Below are 16,512 nucleotides of genomic sequence, written 5' to 3'. Positions count from 1 at the left end.
GCTTTGATTTTCAATTAAACATGAATTTGCAACTGAAGATCCTATTTTTGTCCAATTAAAACATTATGGATCAATTAAGGTTGAAAATAATTTACTGTTACTTTATTACATGGAAGATTAGCAATATAATAAATTTAACTTTTCATGCATGTTTAGTAGCGAATAACTTTATTCCTTAAATACTAACTATTCACTTTAGAAACTCTAATGAAGGCCAGATAGTGATCACTGGAAATTGAAGTACAAATATATATTATAGAAATATTTCAAAACAGATATTAAGGATTATTATGTTAAAAGCCAGTTAAGCTTAATTTGATGAAATATTCTACGAGAAATTATTGGTAGTCCTCACAAATTATGTTACAAGTTAATTTAATTTTTATAACTTATCTTCCTTGGAAATAAATTTAAATAGAAAAATGATAAGCTAATTAATATCCAAGATACTTAATATTTACAATTTAAGATTTATTTCCACACATGACTTTGATTTTCAACATTTACATAAAAAAAATAGAATTAGGTTTTAAATAATCATAATTTATATATACTCATTGATTTGGAGATAACTAATTTGAAGGGTCATTTACCTCGTTCTTATTGTTTAGAAAATGTTCTATTTTCCATTTTACAATCTTCATTATGCGTATATGATGCTCTTTTTCATTTTATTAGACAGTATGTTATTTTCTTTTTCTAATTTTCGTTTTGGGATAAATATATTGTTTTCATTTTAGATTAAATATTCAAGTGATCATTTGTACCTCAGTGCAATTCCATTCAGCTTTACTAATGATTAGAATCAAAAAATTAATTAATATTATATTGGGGGAAGAAACTATAAGGGAATGATTACACAATTTGATTAATGTAGAATTTTGAAAGTAAAATAATATTTAGGATTGTTTGGGTTTTCCATAGCCATTTTTAAGAATCAATGAGTTAAAATTGAGTTATACATAAATTAATTTGCATGGAGAGTGGGAAAATTAGTTATTAAAACCCATCAGTCTGACGAAGTTAACCCATATATTAACCCACATAACTTGTACTTTTATTTAGTTTTATTCATTCGTAGATATTCTTATTATATTTGACAGTAATTATTTCTTCTAACTACAGAGTTTATTTTTAATTTAAATTTACCATTTACTGCTACAAAATATATTCATTTTTTACTTTGGTTTAAACCCTTTAGTTGTCTCTATTGATGTGAGTTTTTTCCAATTTGATTTCTGACTTATTAGAATCCTCAATTGAGTTTTTAAAAGTGTTAATTTGAGTCAATTGAGCCTCTGCCGTTAAATTTAGTTAACGGGGTTAAGTTTTTGTACAGGTGGGAGGTTGATGTGTAATTTTTTGAAACGTGGCATGCTGATGTCAGAGTAATGTGCTTGTGAACCTCTCTAATTATTTTTTCCAATTTTTCATATAGTCACTAGAGTTCATCACACTCCATCACCTCCTTAGTAGTGCCAGCGATGCTCGTCCCCCCACCACCAACGCAAATCCTCACGCCACCGATTGGGCCTCGGTCACTACCCTCAAGCCATTGACGCAAATAGAAGAAACCCTCGTCGTCAGCCGCGCTAGGGTCGCCGTCATTCGCGAACAACCCTTGTCGTGACCAGGTCTGCCACCATCAGCCACTGCACCAGAGAATGAAAGAGTCTTGTCCATGACAGAACAAAGAAAGCGACGCGGCTCCATCGTAGGCGACGAACGCAAGCAAGCCGTCAGCCCAACTAAATCGCAAAACAGAGTCGCGGCTTTACGCATCTTGCCGTCGTCGAACCAGATCGAGGGAAGAGGAAGAAGGACGAAGACCAAAGACCGCCGCTGAAGGAATAAACCAAAAGCTTCGTCCTTCGCCGGCGACGAACCAGGTCGAAGAAGTCGAACCAGAAACACAGAAAGCCCCAAATCTCTTAGCACCAGAAACCCGAAATTGCGACTTCGCTCATCTTCCAAATTGAATCCCAATACTTTAAATCTCAAATTCCTCTCAGATTTTTAATCCCAAATTGAATCCCAAATTCAGTTTTATTGAACCCTAAATCCCTTTTCAAAAATCCATATTTTTTCTCAACTTGAAAAAGAGCCTAGTCTTGTTTTCTCGGTGTCAACCACAACTTCGAGCACGAGTGGCTTATAATCAGCAGATTTGTAGTTTTTGGCATTGTGATATAAGCGAGAGTTATTGTGAGCAACACTCGTGGTTCTTTGGAGAAGATGAAGAATTGGGTACGAAGAGACCATTTAGATTAGAATTGATTTTTTTTTCAAGTTTAGAAAAATATGTTTTTGGCCTCTCTAAAAACTTTAGTTTCAGTCTTAATATTTTTTTTCAGAAATTCATATTATTATAATTTTACAAGTTGTCAAATTCCACGTTTCAACTCTCACCATTCCACGTGTTCAAAAATTGACACATCACCCTCCCATTTGTGCAAAAACTTAATATGTTAACTAAATTTAACGGCAGGAGCTCAATTGACTTAAATTAACACTTTTAAGGACTCAATTGGGGATTCTAATAAGTCGGGGATCAAACTAGAAAAAATCCACATAAATAAGGACAACTAAAGTGTTTAAACCTTTTACTTTTAATATATTATAAAAAGAGAAGTTAACCCACCAAATTACAAACCTCCATGAATATGTACAGTTTTTTCACTTCATCTTACCAACTACCAAATATGTATAGGTTAAATTTAATATACCTAACAAATTTTTACATTCAAAATTTTATCTTTCATACTATTCTTTTTCTTTACAAATATAAAAAATTATTTTTTTAATGAACATATTATTCCAAAAATGAATTATCATGTTTTTTTTATCAGCCAAAAAATTTATAAATATGAAAATATTTAGAGCACTTCAACTAGTTGTATCATTTCTCCAACTTAAACAATATATGTTAAGTGTAGATTAATTACATAAAATTTAAAAAGGATGATAACCCATCCAAAGAAAAAACATGTACATGAACAAACAGTGGAGGGTAATAGCCTTTCATCATTAGCTAGGGCTTCTTGCTGATTTTAGTTGCTGCTTTCTGGTATGTAGATGCATATCTATGAAACAAGAAAAGAGCATTACTTGTAACTTCTGCAACATTCTTGGCCTTAAGCTTAATAGCAGCAACTCTCTTACTCATTCTATTCCCAGGAAATGAGTACACACAACTACTAGCATCTGTCAAAGCTGTGCTCACCCATGTTTCAACATTGCTTATGTGCCACAACATGTTATTATTCATGCTCCTGTTTGTTGAAGCTACGCAGTTCTTTCATTGCTTGGCTAATTTGTTCCACACTATCAGTGATTTGGTTCACACAGTCTTGCACTGTTAGGTACTCTTTTTTGTTGCTCTTGATGGCTTGAAGCTCCTTTGCCACTTGCAAAATGGTACCCTTTTGTGTGCAGTGCCTTAGAGAGGCTCACTGACAGGGCATATTGTGCCAAGTGTTGTGGGCCATTTAAGGGGGATTTGGCATATTGGGAAAGACAACGGATGCAGAGATTAGGGTAGAGGGTGCCTTTGCAAGAGGACTCTATGTAGGTCATTGCCTTAGGGTTTCTGTGCCTTGTCAAAGGTGATGGCTCAACTGGGGTGGAAAGAAATGAGAAGAAGAGAGAGAGGAAAATGACAAGCAATGTGTGGTTGAGTTCTGCCATGTCAAAGTTGGGTCTCAAAGTAAAGATTTTGGTTAATGGAAGAGAGATTTCAAAGGTCTAAGAGATTTTTGGTTGATGAAAATGGCAATGGAGTGTGGTGCTTATATAGAAAGTTCTTCACATCACATCACATGCACACCTATTCATTCTTTCCCTTCTTTACGTTATTTTGTCCTTTACAATGCAATGAGTTGCAGTAAGAACAAATATATAATAGAATTATATATAAAGCTGGTCGGTCAAATTTAAATCATAGGGATTTAAAAATTTGTGAACAAATATCATTGGAACACAACATTTATACTACATATCTTATGATAAGATTCATATCAAAGATATATATATATATATATATATATATATATATAGACACACATATGCCTGTTTCCAATAAAGTAGGTTGTTGGAGTAAAACCTAGTTACACATATAATAGGGTTAGACTTTTCAGAGCGTGGATTGTAAGGATTGTGATGAAGTGGTGAGAAGTAAAATAAAAATGGTATATAACGTGATATGATGAGACTTTGATGATTGTGCATGCAGGTGAATGAAGGTACAGCATGAATGTTTTAAGGCGATTCTAGTGGCTCTATGTTCCCTCGAGTTGAAGTGAAAACTAAAACTCACATAATGTTGCTTTTGGAACATTACATGAGAGACAAGTTATAAATATAAATATTCAGAGATTAATTATTGGTTCTTGACTTTGCATGCAAGTGGGAGGTTGCAATGTCTTCCAGCAACAGCCAGTGAGAAACGTAATAAAAAGAATACTCCAATTATAATTTTAATTTCTTATATATATATCACTACAGGAAAAGCGTTATTTTCCGAAGGAATAATACCGACGGCCTCTGTGGCCTTCGGTAAAGTTGACTTACCGAAGGATGTACCGACGGTCATGTAAGTGGTAAGGCTTTTTAAGTTTACCGAAGGCTCCATAGGCCGTCGGTATATTGATCGACCTAATGAAATGAAAATTTGGGATTTCCCTCTCTATTCTCCCAATTTTTGTTTCCGCAGAACCTCTCCCCCAAATTTTTCTCTCTCACCTCAGAACTGCATATTAACCCGTTTGTTGCTGCAATTGGTGTGTCGACGTTAGGATAGTGACGGTAAGGAGGGTGGTGGTTGACGAAATTAGTTGTTCAAAGGGGGCTGGTCGAGGGTGTCAATACCGAATTTCGTCCGGATTGGGGTTTTGGCTTTACCGTAGACTGTTCTCCTTTGTTTTATTATTTACCCTTTTTATTATTTTTTTTTATTATTTTATTATTTTCGTTTTTATTATTTATTTATGTATTTTCTTATTAGTTTACTGGTGTCTTTAGTTTTAGTTTTTTTTTAGTTTTTACCTTTTTATTTTATTAAAAAAAAAAAAAAAATTAGGAAAAGGGGACGTTTTGTCTTTAGTAAAAAATATGCGAGAAAAGAAAAGTGTTTTGGTTGGGAGTACGACGTGTACGTGTGTTGGAGGGAGAGGGTGCAAGAAACCGTTTCTGCAGAGTGTGCGGGTGGCAGAGACGTTTTGGAGCCTACATGGCATATGCACGGTTTGGTATACGGAGGGGGAGGGTAGCACAGAAAAGCAGAGAGAAAGGGGATTTTTGGGGGGAGAGCTCCAGGGGACCTTCAACTTCACTGGATAATCATCCATTGCCGAGAAGGAGACATTGGCACCTGCAAAGAGAAACAAGAGACACCATTCAACAAGGAAAGGGAAGAAGAAGCCAGTCAAAAGGGAAAGGAGAGATTCATTGGAGGCGCAAGGTTGGCAGTAGCAATCGGATCTTCAAGAGGTAAGTGATGCCTTGCACTCCATGTTCTCCCATGAATATACCTCTGTTGAGTTGTTGTTAAATTGGCATATGATTGTGTCATGGTTATTTGTATACGGGCCATTGTTACCAAACACCATCGTCACCCTCCCCACATTCACTGAATCATCATCCATCATAACCTCATGACCACGGTCCATCATCTTCATCCCTTTCCTCTTCATTTTCATCTCCAACACCTTATACCACGGCCTAACCTCAAACTCCTTGACTCCCCTCACCCGTAACCATCCCAACCACACTTCCCTTTCACTCCAGGTTCCTCCTCCAACACCCATCATCCATCATTGGCTACACGCCACAACTCTCAACTCCTCTATTTAATCGCATAGAGAAACACCTTCCTCTTCTTCAACAATCGGAAAAACAGGGAAGAATTCACTCACTCCATAACCCCTGCCGTGCTTCTTATCGCCATTACACCACACCTCAACCCAACGCCTTCATCATCTATCATACAGAAACTCATAACTTCATCCCCTTAACCATCTTCACCCATTTCCCTACTCCAACCTTTGTCTCCCTCCCTCGCAAGCTTCCATCAACCCCTTTGATTCTCCACTTCTCTGATCGTGTTTCTCTCCTCCAAGCAAATCCATTTCTCGACTTCACTCATCATTTTCTCATGACCCAATCAATACTCGGAGCAGGACAAACTCTTCATTCACGATTCATACTCATACGCACACAAACACATTCCAATGCATAATGAAGCTATAGAAATCCATTTTCGGTCCCCCCTTTTCAAAGACATGGAGCAGCACGAGCTCTGATTTTCCACAGTCTTCAACGTTTCTGTTCCTCAACCAATTCCACGCAAAAGCAGATTTGAACCAGTGAATAGCAGCCAATAAGAAAACCAAGACGGAGAGGGAGGAAAGTGACACTGGTGGCGCCGGTGAAGAAGCGCGCTCCAGCTAGAGGCGACGGTGGCCGGCTCTGGCAGAGGCGGCGGCAGGAGGTGCCCAAGGTGGAAAAGCCTCAACCCTAGGCTAGTGCGAGAGAGAGAGGGGGAGAGAACGTCGTGGCCGGCCGTGGTTCCGGTGGTGCTTGGGGTCGCCGCCGACGCCGAGACGGGTGGAAGGTGGTGGCGCGGTGGCTGGTTGGAAGAAGTAGGGGCGCAGGTGTTCAAGGGAGGCAATCCCAGCCCTAGCTTTCCCTGGTCAGAGAGGAAGAGACCTGGGTCTCGATGGAGGGAGACAGCATTGAGTATAGAGTCAGAGAACCCCTAGGGGAATTCTAGGTTAGCAGCCACCCGGGTGGGCCAAGCCCAGAACGAGCGCACGTTATCTGGCCTTTTTCGAGCGTGCGTCACCAATTTCCCTCATCATCACAACGAACGCTCGTCCATAACGAGCGTTCGTCTTCAATTTCTCTCATCTTCACGACGAACGCTCGTCCATAACGAGCGTTCGTCATCAATTTCCCACATCTTCCCAACGAACGCTCGCCCATAACGAGCGTTCGTCATCCAACCTCATCTTCCCAACGAACGCTCGTCCATAACGAGCGTTAGTCATTAATTTCCCTCATCTTCACAACGAACGCTCGTCCATCACGAGCGTTCGTCATCAATTTCCCACATCTTCCCAACGAACGCTCGCCCATAACGAGCGTTCGTCATCCAACCTCATCTTCCCAACGAACGCTCGTCCATAACGAGCGTTAGTCATTAATTTCCCTCATCTTCACAACGAACGCTCGTCCATAACGAGCGTTCGTCATCAATTTCCCACAACTTCCCAACGAACGCTCGCCCATAACGAGCGTTCGTCATCCAACCGCATCTTCCCAACGAACGCTCGTCCATAACGAGCGTTAGTCATTAATTTCCCTCATCTTCACAACGAACGCTCGTCCATAACGAGCGTTCGTCATCAATTTCCCACATCTTCCCAACGAACGCTCGCCCATAACGAGCGTTCGTCATCCAACCTCATCTTCCCAACGAACGCTCGTCCATCACGAGCGTTAGTCATTAATTTTCCTCATCTTCACAACGAACGCTCGTCCATAACGAGCGTTCGTCATCAATTTCCCACATCTTCCCAACGAACGCTCGCCCATAACGAGCGTTCGTCATCCAACCTCATCTTCCCAACGAACGCTCGTCCATAACGAGCGTTAGTCATTAATTTCCCTCATCTTCCCAACGAACGCTCGTCCATAACGAGCGTTCGTCATCAACTTGCCACATCTTCCCAACGAACGCTCGTCCATAACGAGCGTTCGTCATCCAGCCTCATGTTCTCAACGTCCGTTCGTCATCTTCAAAATGAGCGCTCGTCATTCTGCCTCCCTTTCCAAGCGGTCGTTCGTCAATTCCCCAACGAACGATTCGTCCACAACGAGCGATCGTCATTCAGCCCCTTTCCCAGCATCCGTTCGTCATCGCCCAATGAACGCTCGTCACCAACGAACACTCGTCACTAACGAACGCTCGTCATCCACCCTCCTGTTCTCAACGTCCGTTCGTTATCTCCCCCAACGAACGCTCGTCATCCATGCTCCTTTTCTCAACGAGCGTTCGTCAACTCTCCCCAACGAGCGCTCGTGATTCTTAATCCTTTCCCAACGTACGCTTGGCCTCTACCACGGACTGCACGGTCGCCTGTGACGTAACGTTTAGTACCCTTTTCGCGGACCCCTCATTATTTGCTTTGTTTTTTTTACTTATTTGTTTTTCTTTTTATTTTGTTTATCCTATTTTATTTATTTTTATTATTTTTATTTTTATTAGCTTTATTGTCTCATTTTATTTTATTTTATTCTAGATATCTTACTTATCCTAAAATATATATTTAATAATGCAATATTTACAATTTAAATAAAGGAATTTATAAAATATGTTTTAAAGGTTTAGGCACATGTGTGATCGCACGCATCGTCCTTGTGCTGAAAACCTTTTCTCTTTCTTAATTAAAATTACAAAAATATGTTTTAAAGGTTTAGGCACATGTGTGATCGCACGCATCGTCCTTGTGCTGAAAACCTTTTCTCTTTCTTAATTAAAATTACAAAAATATGTTTTAAGGTTTAGGCACATGTGTGATCGCACGCATCGTCCTTGTGCTGAAAACCTTTTTCTTTTAATTAAAATTACAAAAAATATGTTTTAAAGGTTTAGGCACATGTGTGATCGCACGCATCGTCCTTGTGCTGAAAACCTTTTCTCTTTCTTAATTAAAATTACAAAAAATATGTTTTAAAGGTTTAGGCACATGTGTGATCGCACGCATCGTCCTTGTGCTAAAAACCTTTTCTTTTCCTTAAGTAAAATTAACAAAAAATATGTTTTAAAGGTTTATGCACATGTGTGATCGCACGCATCGTCCTTGTGCTAACAACCTTTTCTCTTTCTTAAACAAAATACAAAAAAAGGTATAAAATCTTCAAAAAAAAAAAAACATCTTTAAACAACAAATAGTCTTGCTACCCAGAACTACGTGATCCTTGATTCTCCATCAAAGTGGAGATACGTAGGAGCAAGGCTAGTCCTTGTCAGGTTCACTTTCCCAAAAATCCAAATTTATCCATAATCATTTTCCAAACAAATTTCTCAATTTTCAAACAAATTTTCAAGCATTTTCTAAAAGAACTACGTAACCCTGATTTCTCATTTTGAATGAGAATACGTAGGAGCAAGGTCAATCCTTGTCGGGCCCAAAAAACTAAAAAATATGTTTTGTTTATTTTAGAATTTTATTTTAGGGGATAGTTAAACATTTTGAAAATCACATCATATTCGTGCATTTAGTTAAAGGTACTGCCTTAGGGCAGGCGTTGTGGGGTGCTAACACCTTCCCCACGCGTAACCGACTCCCGAACCCAATCTTTGGTTTTCGTGGACCGTGCTTTATCGTTTTATGGTTTTTCCGTAGTTTTCCAAATAAACTATGGTGGCGACTCCAAATCTCTTTTCAAAACCGATTTCTTTTTGGATCGTCGTCCCGTCGCGATTCCGGTTGCGACAGATGGCGACTCCACTGGGGACGCGAGAGTCAGGCCATTTAATTAGATGCGCGAATTTGACATGATTTTTCTTTGTGTTTTTCTTCCCCGTTTTTTTTCTTTATTTGTGTTTGATAGTTGGAATAACTGCATGTGAATTGTTGAATATGGAACCCTAGGGTAGAAAACATGTTTATATCTGCCTGGGAATTTTTCTGGTTGTTTTGCAGGTGAGGGTTTGGGTATGCATTGCATTCTCCCTTCACACACACACTTTGTGCATATCATGAGTGGGGCCCTATACCCGGGTCTGAGCGTAACTTAGAATTAGAGGAGTTGTGTAGCGGTGTCATTCTGGGATGTACTTCCTGTCTGGCTATCGTGAGAACTCCAGCTAGAGTTTGTTCTCTTCACTTGTGTCTCCTCATCTAGTTGATTACTCGACTGTTGTGGAGATGCTATGAAGGGGGCCATAGCTCTAGTGACCATTGACCTCTAGGTTCAGGAGACCATCCTTGTGAGATTGCATATACTTGACCTCGAATCCAAGCCATTGAACCTTTATTAGGGCACAAAGGGAGAAACGTGTATTCTTGTAATCCTCACGCTGTTCGTTCTCTTTCGAAAATTATGTTATTGCATTTTCATACCATGCATGCATTTGATTCATCGTGTTGTTTTATTATCATGCATCATATTCATGCATCATTTAGTAACATGTTGGTTTTAGGGGAAATCACAGGTATACACTTGACTTCACACGAGATGGATGTTGACACCAGATCTGATGCTACACTGCATACCAACTCCGCCATTTTAAGAAAGAAGTCTAGCCTAAGGACACATGTTGGAAATTTGACCGGGTTGATAAATTTAGGCCGAAGACTCAAGACCATACAGAGAGAAGCCTTCGGGAGGAAATATGGGAATTTGTTGAGTTTAATGGAGGTGAAAGTACAGTTGCCCGCTATTACAGCTCTAGCTCAGTATTATGATTCTCCCCTGAGATGTTTTACCTTCCAGGACTTCCAGCTGGCACCAACTGTAGAAGAATTTGAGCATATTCTGGGCTTGCCATTAGAGGGTACCAAGCCATATCAGCACTTGGAGCATCATGCCTCTGTTTCTACCCTTGCTGTTATAATGAAATTACAGCCCAATGAATTGGAGAACCGGTTGATAACGAGACATCAAATTCGGGGGCTGACACAAGGTTACCTTGAACAATATTTGCACGACCTGGGCGATAGGGAAGAATGGGAGACCTTCATGGATGTACTAGCCCTCACTGTGTTTGGCATTGTCCTGTTTCCCAAGCTGGAAGACTTTGTAGATTACACTGCTATTGATGTCTTCGTGGCAAAAAAGACGAGATCAGAAAACCCCGTAACAGCAGTCCTCGCAGATGTGTATGGGACTATGAGTTTTTGCCAGGAGAGAAAAGGGAAGAGGATTCTTTGTTGTTTGCCGGCGTTATATGCGTGGATGACGGCACGAGTATTTAAGGGGGTAGTCGATGTTAGAAGTTCACCTGAGAATCTGTCGCATCAAGGAGGTAATGGGTGGGCTCTTTTCTTTGCCGGTTTGAGAGAGGGAAACGTAAAATGGCGCCTTCCTTGGCTTGAGACTAAACCATCTATCCAACATTGTGGCAACTTCCCTAACATACCTCTCATAGGCGCTAGGTATTGTATTAACTACAACCCTATTTTGGTCCAAAGACAGTTCGGATATCCTATGAAGGGAGCGCCTTCACCAGATTATCTCACAGCCTTCTTCATCTACTATGAGGACGGACATTGTACTGAAATGTTGAGGAGAGTCAGAAGTGCCTGGGAAAATGTGGTGCGAGCAGAGAAGGACCTGAGGAGTGGAGTGATGGATAGCAGGTTAGTTATCATACCTGGATTCTGGAGAGGGTAAGAGAAGTCAAGTTGCCTTTCAAGCCCATCAATGATCAATCGGCGAGTGAAGGACATCCAAGCCCCAGAAAGTGAAGAGGTGAAACAGCTGAAGGTTGAGGTGGAGAAATTGAGGGTGAGGAATGCTAGGTTGGAAAATGAATTACAGAAGCTCGCAATGATTTTGTGGATATGAGGAATGATAACGAAGAAAAGTCACGGGCTTATGAAAACATTGTCAAAAGCCAGAAGGCAGAGAGAGATTATACATTCCGAGTAAAACAGGATCTTGCGGCCGCAAGTAAGGAGTTATCCATGAGGGTGAATGAGAAGAATGTGGCTCTAGAAGAGGGCAGACAGTGGAAACAACTCTATGAAGAAGCCAAGAGGGATAAAGGGAAGCCCTAAAAAGACTAAGGGAAGCGCAAGTCCAAGTACAAGAATCGGGGCATCAAATGAAGGAAATGGCTACATCATTTGAAGCGGAGTTGAATCAGGAGCGCTGGAAGCTGGCAGAGGCTGAAGGGGAATATCGAGCCATGTTAAAGCAGATGGAGGATTACATCGAGGAGCAGGAGGAGCGATGGAGGTCGATGGAATTTGAAGAAAGGCATCAGGCCTTGATAAAGCGAATGAAAGAGCACATCGCAGAGCAAGAAACGGCCGTAAAGCATTGGAAGGAAAGCTTCTCTCAGTTGGCTGCTTTGGCAAATGGGGCAATTGAAGACATCCCAGAATGGTGTCGGAAGCTGAAGCGAGTACCCACTTTTATAGCCCACCAGTAGAGATAGAGCTTTTTATTAATCACTGTAAACGGTTGATAGACGAGATGAAATCCCTCATCACTCGGGATAGGAATTGATGTATTTGAGATCTTTATGATTTGTTCCTGTAAGAAATGTAATGAACTTGTTTCCCTTTAAATGAAAGGTGTGGGATGTTGTTTAGCATCTGCTTGTGTTAATTTCCATCAGTGATGTCATTACAATCTTGTGATTTCCCCCTATTACTAGCATGCATCATCTTTTCTTTTGTTCAGCATGTTTCATTTCCATCTAATTAATTAAAATAATAAAGCAGTACGCGTGAGAAAAAACGACGACCAAATTTCCACGACATCCCTACCGGACCCGGGCAAACTCAAAAGCCATGGCAAGCTGGGAGGAGTCACAAGAGTCTCTCAAAACGGATGTTGGCCAGTTGAAGGACCAGATCGGCCAGATCTTGGCGACGCTTGAATCCATGAAGACTGCTGGAGAGTCTTCATCTACGCATGTTGGGGGGAATGCTCACCCTTATCCCCAATGTTCAACGCTGCGAGCCAATCTGTTCCTTTCCCACTGTATGGTTTACCTCCGGGTTACGCTCCTCCTGTAGGAGAGTACTCAGAAGCTGAGCACGCTTCATTCTCGTTTCCCGCGACTGTCAATATACCACCAATCGGCACTCAGGGACCTGTCTTAGTGTCGGCTCCCATGGTGGGCACGGGAATGAATGAGACCAACACCACTGATGGAATTCGGGTGACCCCAGTACCGCCTGTGGTTGCTAGGGAGGATTTTTCAGCCGAAGCTGCACCACACGCCACGGTGGTTGGGGGATTCGGTAGCCTCGTTGGAGCTACGGGTAGGTTGGAAAGTCTGGAGGCGAGGTTGAGAGCTGTTGAGGGAGTTGAGAGCTACGGGTTTGGAGATGCGGCCAGATTAAGTTTGGTTCCGGGCTTGAAAATCCCGCCTAAGTTCAAGGCGCCGGAGTTTGAAAAATATAGGGGTAACACTTGCCCTAAAAGCCATGTGACCATGTACTGCAGAAAGATGGCTGCGTATGCTCATGATGAGCAGCTACTCATCCACGTTTTCCAGGAAAGTTTGGCTGGGGTGGCATTGAACTGGTACACCCACCTGGAGCCATACCGAATTCGTTGTTGGGCGGATCTAGCTGACGCCTTCGTAAAACAATATGTATACAATACTCATGTTGCTCCGGACCGTCTGCAGCTGCAGAATATGACAAAAAAGGACAATGAAACTTTCAAAGAGTACGCCCAGCGATGGAGAGAGTTGGCTGCGCAAGTTGAGCCGCCGTTGTTTGATAAGGAGATGGTGTCGATGTTCGTAAACACACTCCAGCCGCCATTTTATGAGCATATGGTTGGGAATGTATCTGTCAATTTTGCTGACACCATCATCATTGGTGAGAGGATAGAAATTGGATTGAAAAACGGGAAGATAGCATATGGCCCACCTGCAGCTACAAACTACAAAAAGCCCAGTTTCAATCAGGGGAAGAAAAAAGAGGGGGAGGTACATGCTGCGTCGGTAATGCCTGCGTGGAGAGGACGAGCTCCCAATCCTAATTATCGACCATACTTAAACCCACCTCCTTATGCTGCTAACACCACGTTTGTTCACCAAGCTAGGCCTCAACAACAACAAGCGTATTATCCACCGCAGCGTATCCCAACCGAAGCTGCAAGACCGGTCGCAAACATGGGCCCAAATCTGAATGTGGGTCACAACAACAACCCAAGGGGAAATCAATTTGTTAGGTTCACCCCAATCCCTATGACCTACACTGAATTGTTACCTAACCTAGTCAAAAAGGGTCTGGTCGCCATTTGTCCGATGAAGCCTGTACAGCCGCCGTATCCTAGGGGTTATGACGCGAATGCCAGGTGTAGTTATCATGCAGGAGGCGTTGGCCACTCGACCGAAGGATGTATGGCTCTCAAATACAAAGTTCAGGCTCTGATAGATTCGGGTTGGTTAAAGTTTCAAGAGGACCAGCCCAACGTCAATACTAATCCATTGTCCGGGCACGGGAGTTCCTCGACGAACGCCGTCGAGGTTGGAAACCATGATCTGATAAGAGATGTGGGCGAAATCCGAAGTTCTAGGAGGTTTATCTTTGAAGCTTTGTTGAAGAAGGGCCTAGTGAAGGGCGATTATGATCTGGGTATAGCGTGCGCACTCCATCCGGAGGCCGGGCACTCTATTGAGGAATGTATGGAATTCGAGATTTTTCTACAAGACTTACTTGATAGAAATCTGATGCAAGTGTGCCGCAAGGTCAGAGAGGAGGAAGTATTTGCACAAATTGGTGGAGAATCTGATGTGACTCTACCCGAACCTTTGGTGATCCATTTTACTAGGACCACCCCTGCACTGGTAACTGAAGGAAATCCGTCTGTGGTCATCCGAGTGCCAACTCCTTTCCCTTATAAGAACGAGAAAGCCGTCCCATGGAGATATGGGGCAACTGCATTAGACGAGGGAGAATATGCAAATCCGACTGTGGAAAACATATCAGGCATTGGTGGAATGACCAGAAGTGGTCGAATCTTTACACCACCAGAATTGGCGAGAGAAAGAACCAATGATAGGGAAGCACAATGGCTGCAAAAGCAAAGGAGTTCTTGAGGGGGAAGAACGTGGAGGCCGAGGAGACCCCCGACACAGAGGAGAAGAGGGAAATATCTGAAGAAGAAGTTGGTGAATTCCTAAAGTTCATACAACAGAGTGAGTACAAAGTGGTGGAACAGTTGAATCGCATGCCTGCCCGGATCTCCTTGCTAGAATTACTCATGCACTCTGCCTCGCACCGAAAGTTGTTGATGAAGATACTCAGTGAGGCTCATGTAGAACAAGGTATTTCTCTGAACAAGTTCGAGGGCATTGTTGGCAACATCGTTGCTAATAATTACCTCACCTTCACTGATGAAGAGATACCTGTTGAGGGGAGAGGTCATAACAAAGCCCTTCATGTCTCTGTGAAATGCCTGGATCACGTTATAGCGCGTGTCTTGGTGGACAATGGCTCCTCTCTGAACGTCATGCCAAAATCGACATTGGAGAAGCTCCCCTGTGATGGAATGCATATGAAGCCGAGCTCTATGATTGTGAGGGCATTTGACGGCAGTAAAAGGGTAGTGATGGGAGAAATTGAATTGCCCGTTCAAGTCGGTCCTTGTGTCTTTCAAGTGACCTTTCAAGTTATGGATATCCTCCCGGCTTATAGCTGTTTGTTGGGTCGCCCGTGGATCCATTCTGCAGGAGTTGTGCCTTCCACACTACACCAAAAGCTGAAATATGTTATGGGAGATAAGCTGGTGATAGTATCAGGAGAGGAGGACCTCCTTGTGAGCGGACCATCATCCTCCCGTTATATTGAAGTAGCCGAGGAAGCTCTCGAGGCAACTTTCCAATCTCTGGAGATCGTGGGAAACACCTACGTGGAGCCATTCGCGATCAGTCCACATCTGTCGCGTGCTTCTATCATGATGGCCAAAGTCATGTTAAAAGAAGGTTACATGCATGGGAAAGGTTTGGGTAGGTATGGACAGGGGCGAGCATTCCCTCTGGAGGTCGTCGAGAACAAGAATAGGTATGGCCTGGGATACAAGCCCACCAAGGAGGATAGGAGAAGGCTGATAGAAGAAAGGAGGGAGCGCAGTCTGGCTCGGATGGAAAGACGGGAGCCCAAAGTGGGAAGAATTCGTATCTGTGACCTCAAGGAGAGCTTTCGCAGTGCTGGTTGGGTTAACACTGGCCACATAGCAGCTGTGGGAGATGAAGATGGATCGGAAGGTTCCAGTTTCGTGTGGGCCTGCTCCCCGGATGCACGACTCGACAACTGGGAGATGCTGGATTTGCCCGTGATGCTTAATTTGAATAAGATGTAATAACTTTAATTAATCCTATAGCTTTACCCGGGGCTTTAGGATTCATGACTTACGGGTTGACGCTTTTAGTTTGTTATGCTCAGCGCGATAATCAAAGTGTGTTTGTTTGTGTTTTATCATCATTTTGCATTCCTCGTCGTTTTTCGTTTATTTATTTCCTTTTCATAAACTCAAATAATGCAGATATGACAATGAATGTTTTGAAAGTAATTATGTTGATATTCCTGATTTTGGGCGCCCCGTCAATAATACGGAAGATGATTGTGATGATGACCCGGAACCCCCTCCTGAACTGTTGAGACTAGTGGAACAAGAGTGTAAGGAGATGAAACCTCACCAGGAAGATGTTGAAGTACTCAATTTAGGGAATGGGGATGAGGTAAAGGAGGTGAAGATCGGTACAGCCATGAAAGCAGAAGTGAAAGAAAAATTGTGACTTATTGAGGGAGTTCA

The 16,512-nt window shown here is 42.1% G+C and overlaps 1 pseudogene; it reads right to left on the bottom strand.

Moving 5' to 3' along the window:
* Positions 1 to 2,885: 2,885 nt before the first annotated feature.
* Positions 2,886 to 3,758, bottom strand: LOC148206347 (pectinesterase inhibitor 9-like; annotated as a pseudogene).
* Positions 3,759 to 16,512: the final 12,754 nt, after the last annotated feature.

The sequence above is a fragment of the Vigna umbellata genome, chromosome 1 (assembly GCF_029865625.1).
Source record: "Vigna umbellata cultivar VRB3 chromosome 1, Vumbellata_1.0, whole genome shotgun sequence".
NCBI lineage: Eukaryota > Viridiplantae > Streptophyta > Magnoliopsida > Fabales > Fabaceae > Vigna > Vigna umbellata.
This window is presented reverse-complemented; position numbering and strand designations above follow the sequence as displayed.